At 42.4% G+C, this 11,990-nt stretch overlaps 1 protein-coding gene across 3 annotated transcripts in view; it reads right to left on the minus strand.

The window, feature by feature from the left end:
* The window catches only part of mboat2a (membrane bound O-acyltransferase domain containing 2a), a 69,199-nt gene that overhangs the window by 20,012 nt on the left and 37,197 nt on the right, over positions 1–11,990 (minus strand). The gene's annotated exons all lie outside the window — the stretch shown is intronic.

The raw sequence follows: 11,990 nt of genomic DNA on the forward strand, positions 1-11,990 counted from the left end.
TCCTGAGCGCTCTGGAGCAGGTTTACATGAAGGATCTCTGTACTTTGCTCCGTTCATCTTTCTCTCGATTCTGACTAGTCTCCCAGTCCCTGCCGCTGAAAAACTTCCACACAGCCTAATGCTGCCACCCCCATGCTTCTCCATAGGGATGGTGCCAGGTTTCCCTCCAGACATGACGCTTGGCATTCAGGCCAAAGAGTTCAGTCTTGGTTTCATCAGACCAGAGAATCTTGTTTCTCATGGTCAGAGTCCTTTAGGTGCATTTTGTCAAACTCAAAGCGGGCTGTCATGTGCCTTTTACTGAAGAGTGGCTTCCGTCTGGCCACTGTACCATAAAGGCCTGATTGGTGGAGTGCTGCAGAGATGGGAGAACATTCCAGAAGGACAACCATCTTCACAGACGAGCTCTGTCAGAGTGACCATTGGGTTCTTGGTCACCTCCCTGACCAAGGCCCTTCTACCCCGATTGCTCAGTTTGGCAAGGCAGCCAGCTCTAGAAAGAGTCTTGGTGGTTCCAAACTTCTCCCATTTAAGAATGATGGAGGCCACAGTGTTCTTGGGGACCTTCAATGCTGCAGAAATGTTTTGGTACCCTTCCCAAGATCTGTCCCTCAACACAATCAATCCTGTCTCGGAGCTCTACGGACAATACCTTCGTCCTCATGGCTCGGTTTTTGTTCAGACAACAATCCAAATCAAATGAAATTACCACAGGTGGATTCCAATCAAGTTGTAGGAACATCAAGGATGATCAATGGAAACAGGATGCATCTGAGCACAATTTCAAGTCTCATAGCAAAGGGCTCTGAATACTTATGTAAATAAGGTCATTTTAAAATTTTTTATAAATTTGCAAAAATATTTAAAAAAATGTTTTGCGCTTTGTCATTATGGGGTATTGTGTGTAGATTAATGGGGGGGGGGGGGCATTTTATCCAATTAAAATAAGGCTGTAAAAGTCAAAAGGTCAGAACTTTCCGAATGCGCTGTATATCAGTTAGCGGAAGGACTTCATGGTTCAGTTTGAGGTGAACAATATGGTATACACATTCAACAGGTTAGACATAAAAACATGACCGTTTCCTACGATTTATTCATCTCCATGACATGACGAGAGATCAGTACCATAGGTTTGTCTATCAATACAATAGGATGGCACTACATCCTACAGGACATGAACACTGTCATTTACTCTTGACAATACACAGTTCCTCCTCAGCGTCAAACCTCTTTATTCTCCTCTCAAAGAGCCATTGCCATTGTCAAAGCAGGGACAGTGGGCTTGGCTGCATATCTGTGTGGAAACCCAGCTCCTGCCGTCCTGTCAGTGTTGTTAGGAGACAACACCAGATTCCATTGGTAGGGGGGGAGAAAGAGAGAGAGAGCACTGAGGGCTGCTGGTACAAAGCTGACACTGATTCAGCTAGCTGGAGCGTCCATCTGGTTCTCCACAATGGAAGGTATTGTGGACGTCAGAGGTGCCATTAGACAAATCAAGTAGTCTTTGTTGGGGATGAGGAAGAATGCTGGTGGTTTGTATCTTAGATTCAGTAAGACGGTTGTCCGTGGTTACAAGGCCAAGGTGCTTTGGAATAGGAGTAAGCCTAAAAGGGTTTATTTGAACATGCTGTCGCCTCATCAGGGTATACTGGTGTTTCTCAGAACAGTAGGTGGTTGATCGAAGTATGATTGCTGTACAGTTACAGTATGTCATTCAGACTTGTAAAACCCAGGTTTCTTGACTAAAGAAAATGGTTGAAGAATTTGATTACGGAGAAGGAAACCGGGCTGCCAATGTCCTTGACATTTGTTTTCAGAGCAGTGAATCAGAACTGATCCAAAATCATTAGACCTGTATATCGACTACCTAGGCCAAGTAAAATGCAGTGCTTCACCATGCATGCATTTTTTAAGAAGAAATCAATCTATTAGAGGCATTTTCTATTTATCGCAATGCAATATTTCAGATCAACCGCATGAAGCAATGAGTTGAAGCAGTTACCAACATTTGCTGAGAAGCAACAGATGCCAGTGTTCAGCTACTTACTTATTGAAGCTAATCCCTTGGCCTGTCTCCCAGAGGATAGTGCTGGCTGGATCACAGAAAGAATCTACGAACAGCATTCTCCTAGGGGACCTGGTATGTGTGTGAGAGTGTATGCACGCGTCTACCCCAAAAGGTCAGCAATATATTGGGATTCCAGGTAAGGCCAAGTTATTGGCAGGGGTGCAACATTCACTGGGGACATGACCCCTCCAACATTCAAAAATAGCATATTTGTTCCCCCCAGTTATCTTTGCACTGTGATACAAACAGCGGCTCAGGTGTGCTTTAGGACCATGCAGACTCCTCATGGACTCCTCATGGTCTACAGATTCTCCCTTCTCCCTCTTTTTGTTTGGAAATGTTGATACTGGAAACGTATCAGAAGAAACTGTGTAACCTAGCATTTAGAGCTGTACAGTACTATTAGGCATATGATATAAATTATATGAAGGGTTCTGTGTGTTAATGTGTATGTGTTTTCCAAACCTTTCCCTTAAAACAAAAATATGGGAAGGATGTTGTGTTGGGGAGAGAGCTGAGTTATTAACCAGACTTGTGGGGGTTAGGCGTGGAAGCAGCTCGGGCTGGCTGGGCGGTCTGGCTGAAATTTGTTATAGAGGATGTCTTAATAAAGAATCAAAAGTGAAGTCTTTGTACTTTATTCATAAGAGTTGTTCATTTGTTAGGCTATTGGTTAAAAGGTGCAACACAATATTGATTACTATTGAATTATCATTGATCTAGTTCAGTCTTATCAATCACATATTTAATAATCTCTTACCTAGCTTGTTTACTTTAGGCATTTTTGCTTACTTTTTGTTGTTCTAAATAGAGACAGCTATAAGGGCCATATTAGATGTGTAGTAATGCAAGAAATGTGCTTTAGATGTCCCAAAACTCCCTGCCAAGTTACATCTCCCCCCCCAACTTCTAAAACCAAAGTTGCACCCCTGGTTATTGGTATTAAAGTGTGGGAGGGGGCACTTGAGAGGGAACAATGGGCAACTCAGTGCTGTGTGCCGACACTTGACATGGTGAGAGGGTGGCAGGCACCCTGGTCTGAACAGTGGACACTAATGTTCCCAATTAGTAGTCTGTTCAGGGAAGAGTCTACAGAACCTGACTGTTATAATGTCCTCTGTCCAATCTCCCCAGCTCTACCAGCTAGGTTTACAGTTATACAGTAGCCTATAAAGTAGTTGTAGGCTATTGAAGTTGATAATTGTAAATGCTGTATATTTATATATTGACTTGTATGAGAATGTTTGTGAGAGCGAGAGAGAGAAACGGAGAGACAATGGAGTGTGCAAAAGCGAGAGGGGGAGATGTGACAGAGATGTGTGAGTCACGTTTGAAAAACATTGTCCACACACAAGTTTGACTCCTCTGGGCACCCTTAATGTCAAAGTTAGTCAGAAACATCCCCAGATGTCACCAAAGCCAGCCTACCGTCACTCCCTAAATTAGCCACCAGAGACAGACAGACATGGCTAAAACCGCAAACTGATATGACCTTCAGGCTTCACACCATTAAACATGCTTTACTGTCCTATCAAACCAGCCAACCTTTTCGGTTGACAAAACTATACATCCTTTTTGTCAAATTCTATTTGCAGTAGGGATACTTTTATAATAAATGGGATGTTATATTATGCTAACAGGAAATGAGCAACATGTAGCAGTATATGGAGCAATGTATTTATAGTAGAGGGATTCTATCTTCCGGATGTAATTTGACCAGTTGCCTGCAGGCCTCGACAAAGCCTGGACCTAAAGTAGACTGCCTCCCAGTGCTTAATTTGTAAATCGAGAGCTGCCGAAACAAAAAGTTACTTTGAGAGGGGGGTGACTTGGTGGAATCTGAGGTACCGGAACGCATTAATACACACACAGTACAAGTCAAACGTTTGGACACACCTACTCATTCTAGGGTTTTTCTTTATTTTCTACATTGTAGAATAACAGTGAAGACTTCAAAACGATAAAATAACACATATATAATCATGTAGTAACCAAAAGTTACTATATTTTATATTCTTCAAAGTTGAGAGCTTTGCACACTCTTGGCATTCTCTCAACCAGCTTCATGAGGTAGTCACCTGGAATGCATTTCAATTAACCTCTATGGGCCATCAACAGCAGGTGCATTTCAAGAGCGGCAAATTTGAATCCAAATAAATGTCAAAATCCAAATTTTTCAAACATACAACTATTTTACACCCTTTGAAAGATAAACATCTCCTTAATCTAACCACGGTTTACGATTTCAAAAAGGTTTTACGGCGAAAGCATAAATTTAGAGTATGTTAGGACAGTACATTTACAAGAGTTGTGTGTAATGTTTTGTCAATTCAAAGACAGGGTCACCAAAACCATAAAACCAGCTAAAATGATGCACTAACCTTTTACAATCTCCATCAGATGACACTCCTAGGACATTATGTTAGACAATGCATGCATTTTTAGTTCTATCAAGTTCATATTTATATCCAAAAACAGCGTTTTACTATGGCATTGATGTTGAGGAAATCTTTTCCCTCCAATAACCGGCAGTCAATTCAACACCACAAATTAAATAATTAAAATTAGAAAACATTGGTAAAATATTATATTGTCATTTAAAGAATTATAGATTTACATCTCTTGAACGCAATCAACTTGCCAGATTTAAAAATAACCTTACTGGGAAAATCACACTTTGCAATAATCTGAGCACTGCGCCCAGAAAAATACGCGTTGCGATACAGACTAGACGTCATGTTGGGGAGATCTAAAATCGAAAATACTATGTAAATAATCCATTACCTTTGATTCTCTTCATCAGATGTCACTTCCAGGTATCACAGGTCCATAACGAATGTAGTTTTGTTCAAAAAAGCTCATCATTTATGTCCAAAAATCTCCGTCTTGTTAGCACATGATCTAAGCCAGCCGGACTTCTCGTCATGAACGAGGGGAAAAAATATATTTACGTTCGTTCAAACATGTCAAACGTTGTATAGCATAAATCATTAGGGCCTTTTTTAACCAGAACATGAATAATATTCAAGGTGGACGAATGCATACTCTTTTATAACGTATTGGAACGAGGGTACCCAACATGAACTCGCGCACCAGGTGTCTAATGGGCCATCATCGTTCCATGGCTCTTGTTCGGACAGATCTCCCTCCAGAAGACTCAAAACACTTTGTAAAGGCTGGTGACATCTAGTGGAAGCAATAGGAAGTGCCAAAATATTCCTCAGCCCCTGTGTTTTTCAATGGGATAGGTTTAAAGGTAATACAACACATCAGGTATCCACTTCCTGTCAGAAAATGTCTCAGGGTTTTGCCTGCCAAATGAGTTCTGTTATACTCACAGACACCATTCAAACAGTTTTAGAAAATGTAGGGTGTTTTCTATCCATATGTAATAAGTATATGCATATTCTAGTTACTGGGTAGGAGTGGTAACCAGATTAAATCGGGTATGTTTTTTTATCCAGCTGTGCCAATACTGCCCCCTAGCCCTAATTAATAGGTGTGCCTTGTTAAATTAATTTGTGGAATTTCTTTCCTTCTTAATACGTTTGAGCCAATCAGTTGTGTTGTGACAAGGTAGGGGTGGTATATAGAAGATAGCCCTATTTGGTAAAAGACCAAGTCCATATTATGGCATGAACAGCTCAAATAAGCAAAGAGAACGACATTGGGCAAAAAAAATTGCTAGACCTGGCAACACCAGTTGAATATGACCAGTGTTAGTAAATGTTGGCAAAAAAAACAAACCGTAATTCAATTGTTTCAAGTAGCACACTTACAGTCACCAACGCTCTAGATACCATGAAAACAGCCTAACCAACACTGCTGGGGTGAGTAAAATGGTCAGATTGAGGGATTTATTTAGAATTCAAGGCACACTTAACTAGCATGGCTACCACAACATTCTGCAGTGATAAGCCATCCCATCTGGTTTGCGCTTAGAAGGACTATCATTTGTTTTTCAACACACCTCCAGGCTGTGTAAGGGCTATTTGACCAAGAGGGAGAGTGATGGAGTGCTGCATCAGATGACCTGGCCTCCACAATCACCCGACCTCAACCCCATTGAGATGGTTTGGGATGAGTTGGACCACAGAGTGAAGGAAAAGCAGCCAACAAGTGCTCAGCATATGTGGGAACTTCTTCAAGACTGTTTGAAAGAATGCCAAGAGTGTGCAAAGCTGTCATCAAGGCAAATGGTGGCTACTATGAAGAATAAAATATATTTAGATTTTTGTAACACTTCTTTTGGTTACTACATGATTCCATGTGTTATTTATAGTTTTGATGTCTGCACTATTATACTAAAATGTAGAAAATAGTAAAAATAAACTCTTGAATGAGTAGATATGTCAAACTATTAACCGTTACTGTACACACACACACGTATAGTACCAGTCAAAAGTTTGACACACCTAGTCATTCAAGTTTCTTTAGTTTTACTATATTTACTGGAGTAATACACCCCTGATCACACGGAAACATAGCAGCCACATTGTATTCCTTCTCGCATCCATGCTCTCACCGACACTTGTGGACTTCAATGCACAACACATCAGCTGTATGTGACCAGGTGAAAAAACCTTTCTAAGCCAACCTGCTACACACAGCCTACATCGTTGTCGCCATATTAGCTAAAGCAGCATCATAGTCAGCATAGCTAATAGAACTAACGCGTTAGTAAACCCGCTACAATCATGCAGCAACGTTAGCGTACAGTCAGTAAGCAGTTACACCGGCTTGCACCAGTGGCAATAAATTAGTAATACCAAAAGCTTACCTTGATTTGGAAGAGTTTCAGTGTTGTGTTGGAAAGTCATAGCCAGCTAGCTAACATAGCATCCCTCTGTTTGAGCAGGGTGTTTCAGTAAGATAGCTAGCAAATGCCGCTAGCTAGTTTAAGTAAGTGAAACTGAAAAAAATTACTCTTGCTTCTCCATTTTGGAAGAAATGTATTTGTTCAAAACTGTTGAACTATTGTCTTTCTTGCTCTTTGAGTCAACTACTCAACACATTTTATGCACTGCAGTGCTAGCTGGAAGTGGCTTATGCTTTCAGTACTAGATTCATTCCTTTGATTGAATGGACAACATGTCACTTCATGCTGCAAGAGCTCTGATCGGCTGCTTGAGGACATCCTCCGGAAGTTCTCAAAATGACTGTGTAAGTCTATGGAAGGGGATGAGAACCATGATGAGCCTCCTAGGTTTTGAACTGAAGTCAATGTACCCAGAACAGGACGGAAGCTAGCTGTCCATGGTGCTGCCATGGTGCTACGCTACAGAGTGCTGTTGAGGCTACTGTAGACCTTCTTTGCAAAATAGTGTGTTTGAATCAATTATTTGGTGCCGTGATTATATTTAGTATAGTTTTATCTAAAAAGGATCACTTTTAATATGTTTTACCATTTACATTTTTAGGAAATTCACTGAGGATGGTCCTCCACTTCCTACTCTGCGAGTTTTCCACCACTCCAGACGACACTTGGCATTGCGTATGGTGATCTTAGGCTTGCATGCGACTGCTCTGCAATAGAAACCCGGCCCTGAGAGAGAGAAACAAATCAATGCTGAATGAAATGGACTCACTTCCTTCCAACAGCGCCAAGATGAGCGTTTGTAAAGACCGTTGGACTTATTTAGCATGCCGTTGCTGGGGGGGGGGGTAATACGGCAAGGATCAAGTGTGTCAAAAGGCCCCAAAAGCAATCAAGGTGTCGTCACTGAACCCCACCTTCACAGAGGTCAAAGTATGTATTGAGACTACTGAACTGCACTTCGAGAGTTTTCCCATCCGATGTGCATTTATCAAGTCAACTGTATGCATTTCAAATCAACTGCATATGAAAAGTCCACCCCTCTGCAATGATAATTTCACTCCCGTTACCACTGTGTGTGTTTCTCTACTGAATAACAATTGCAGTTGTTTCGGAATGACCAACAAGCCGAGTCATAGTAGAGTTGCCATTGCGACGTGTCTGACCCGCAGAACCAGCCAACTGTCCACTCCGTCACGGGGCAGACATATCTCGGAGGTGACGCGGTGTCATTAGTGCCATTTCAACTGCTGCTCGTATTTCTAGACAATGAGCTGGCAGCGAGCCCCGGCCCAAAGCACTTGGCATTCCAAAGCAGTGAGGCACCATGCCTGGACCTCCGCCGCCTCCTTGGCCTCCCACTGCCCCAACCCACGATTAATCACGCCTCATAAACCCTCCAATTACCCTAACATAATAGGACAGAAAGCAGGGAAATGTGCTGCAAAGGCCCAGAGTGCATAATAAAGCCATGTGTGGGAGAAGGGGGGGGGGGGGGGAAAGTGTATTTTTTTTGCTGTTGGCCTTGCAAAGGAAAGGTGGTCCGGGCTTCAATAGCAACACGGCATGAATCAGATCAGCCTTTTATGTGAGCAAGCTCTTTCTTTCGCTGCACTGTCTATCGCCATCTCCTTCCCTCACTTTGTCACCTCTCCTTCTCGAACACACGTTATTGTCAGGTTCTCCATCTCTGTTAGTTGGTGCTTCTAAGATGAGTCGTTTCTGTTGGTGTTAAGAGCAAAATCGACGCATGTATGACTCAGACAGTATTACCTGCAAAATAGTTCCAGGAATTCATTAAATATATAAAATTCCTGACCTAAAAAAAAATGCAAACTACATTCATACAAATGGTATCCCCTTCCACAAGTCCGTGTGTTATAACTGATTGACTGCTAATTGCACCAGTCCAGTACGTCGCAGGTGTTTTATGGGTAGACAGTCTTCTCATCCAGCAGGTGGTGCTGTGTTTGCACTAGAGGCATAGAGAGCTGAGGACAACCTCACTAGAACGTTCCCGACCTTTCTCAGGGCAAGTTCTACAGGTGAGAGGACAGACAAGTTGAACATTACCCCCCCCAAAGAAAACAGCAAGTGAATGACAACTCTATGCACGTCACGTACCAATTTTGTGTGAATAACCGCTTCAAATACCCAGGTGTCCCGAGTCCTCCTGACTGCTTTCATCAAGTCACCAAAACAACAGTCAGTGACACCATGACGGTTATATGAGTGGGAAAACATATGGCCACCACTATACAATAATATAGTATAAAATAGTGTTGTATTTTGCACGGAGGCGCTAGGCTACTCCATTAGCAAGGTGGTTAACAGCAATCACAGGATTGGGGCCTCCTGTAGATGGATGTTTGTTCCATGTATTTGCTCTTGTGGGACTAGCGAGTGTTCCTAGCACCAGCCTCCGCTGTGTTTAAATGCTTTCTGGGAAATCCCATTATAATCTGCCTGGTGAGGTGTCTGGACAAAAGCAGAGGGATGAGGAGAAAGGGAAGACAAATCAAATTTAAAAGAAATTGGCACATGCGCTGATATTGTAAATAATGTAGTGTATTTTTGCTCTACATACTGTACTAGAAAAACTGTACCCTTGATTTCTACCTCTGCAATTTCAGCCCCCCCCCCCATCTTTGTCTATATTCAATGTTCACCCTCTCTTTTTGTCAACGAGACTTCGTTACCACTCCTCTCTGCCCTGAAGCAAACTCTTTAGATGCTTTTTTTTTAAATACATTGTTATGTAACTAGGCAAGTCAGTTAAGAACAAATTCTTATTTACAATGACGGCCTACCGGGGAACAGTGGGTTAACTGCCTTGTTCAGGGATTCAATCCGAAAACCTTTCGGTTACTGGCCCAAAACTAACCGCTAGGCTACCTGCCGCCCACGTTGATGGGAAAGACGGAAGAGAAATGTGTGCAACAACTACAGTCAGATCAATGTCATAGTCCCTTGTAGCCATATTGCAAAGTTCCACTGCAAATCTGCCTCATAACGGATAGGCTACATGATAAGATATGCATCCACGCCACCAGTTTATTCAGCCATAAACAGCCACATATTCTCTGGCATGCCGTTAAAAATGTTTGATCAAAATCATTGCATATCATTTCATTCACATAGGTGGTCTCCTCCACGCCATTTACGCACAACGACCACTTGCCACTACGTAATTTAGGGAAAAAACTTAAAGCAGACAAAAGTAAGTTGATGTGAAAAAAGTAGAGCTCGTCTCTGCTGATTTTGACTGTAGGATCTCAGCCATAGTAATCAAGCAGTAGTCATACTACATTAAACTGTACACATATAGAAAGCTATTCGCAAACCCTAAAAGACCCGTCAAGGTAATGACAGGTTAGGTCAAACCAAAAAGGTCAAAGATCAGATCTGGGGGGATTCCAAAAGAGATCAACAGCATCTGCAAGCTCAGCACCCCCGCTTTCCTGGAAAACACAACCTTGAGGACCAACAAAATCGGAACGTGAACCGGTCACCGCGCCCCGCTCTCTGACTTGACCGTGGAACGCTCCAAGAAGGTTGAGTAAGGCAAACCCAGAGGCTGAACTCTAAACCCAGGCCCTGCTGTGAGATGTGGTCCTATGTCAGCTCGGCTTGGAAGACGGCCACATTCCTCTGCATCCTAGAACCTCGAGAGGAAGCAAACATTTCCATGGAAACCACTCCATTGCTGTTCCATTGAATTTCAGGCTTTGTTTTTGAAAATGTCACCTCCGAATGTGATTACGGAGTGCATTTACCGTCAGGGTCCTCCTCCATTGTACTGTTTGCTGGTCGTTGTGATGGATATTGAGCTGGGCTATTTGTAGAGCCTTCACTTCGGAGAGGACTTTCATTCCATTTCACACCTGACCTCACAGCCCTGTCCCTCAGTAAAAATAACCACAGAAGGTGGGCTGGGGGGAGCGATAACTGCATTTCTCAGAGTGTTTGGGGGGAGGGGTGGAAGCGGGGGGGGGGGGGTCATGGACACAGATGGGCGCCGCCTGAGGGGTATTTCCATCACCATCAGGAATTCAGGCTCGTCAGCACCAACAGAACGCTTTATCACCAGAACTTACACTCCAAACATCTTACCACAGTGATCCAAGGAAGGCCAGTCTCATCCTTCATGTATATAAGCAGTGCTTAAATTTGTACATTGGGAGGTGCCGGAAGAAAGAAAAGTGAGCAGGAAGACCTGGTGGGCTATGAGGTACCGGAACACATAACAAGTAAAAACATTTTTTAATGAAGAATTGCACGCATATTATCACATTTGCGTAGTGGCAAAGAGCAGTAAAAATTTTTTTGCCTAGGATCCGAAAAATAGCATTTTATGAACGCATTTCATGCAATTTTATGTCATTTTACATTACTGGAGAGTTTAGCAAAATCTTTCAACACAAATTAAATGACAGGCTACATTTTTCACTGACTCACCTAACGATGCGCCGCTTACTCAGCGGTTTTGGTCAAAAGCGTCTCTTGTTTTACTTTGTAGAACAATGTCACTCGATAGGCCTATTTGGAAGTTGATTAAATATGTTTGGTAGCCTAGAGACAGGCGAGTTATCTTTTTAGCAGGAGCCATTTGCTTTTCAACCTTTGTTTTCCTGCGATTGGATTTGAAATATTGTGAAAGGCCTGTTTCGGCCGAATGCTGTTTACTGACAGACTTGCCGCATGTTCCCGACTGTAGGCTATGCCTTGTGATTTTGATACACACACACACACACACACACACACACAATCCAGAGCGAGGCAATTAAAAAAAAAATAAGCTGTTGATCGTCTGTGGCTAAATTTATAGGTCTACTCCTGGTGTAGTGATTTCATTTCATTTCTTGTCAAACAGAGCAGTAATTTTATAACTTTGGCAAATGTATATTTCAATTTGTCAGGGGTACCCCCCACCATGATAACAATAATTATTTTTATTATTAGGGGTGCTGCAGCACCTTCAGGCTCAGAACCCTTCCTGCATCTATGATTCGATAAGGAAAATAAATGATGAAGTGCAACGCTTGGAGAGATGAGTTGCAAGGTCACGTCTATCAGAGCAGAGAGAGATCATAGAAAGTTCATCTG

The sequence above is a fragment of the Salmo salar genome, chromosome ssa09 (assembly GCF_905237065.1).
Source record: "Salmo salar chromosome ssa09, Ssal_v3.1, whole genome shotgun sequence".
Lineage (NCBI taxonomy): Eukaryota > Metazoa > Chordata > Actinopteri > Salmoniformes > Salmonidae > Salmo > Salmo salar.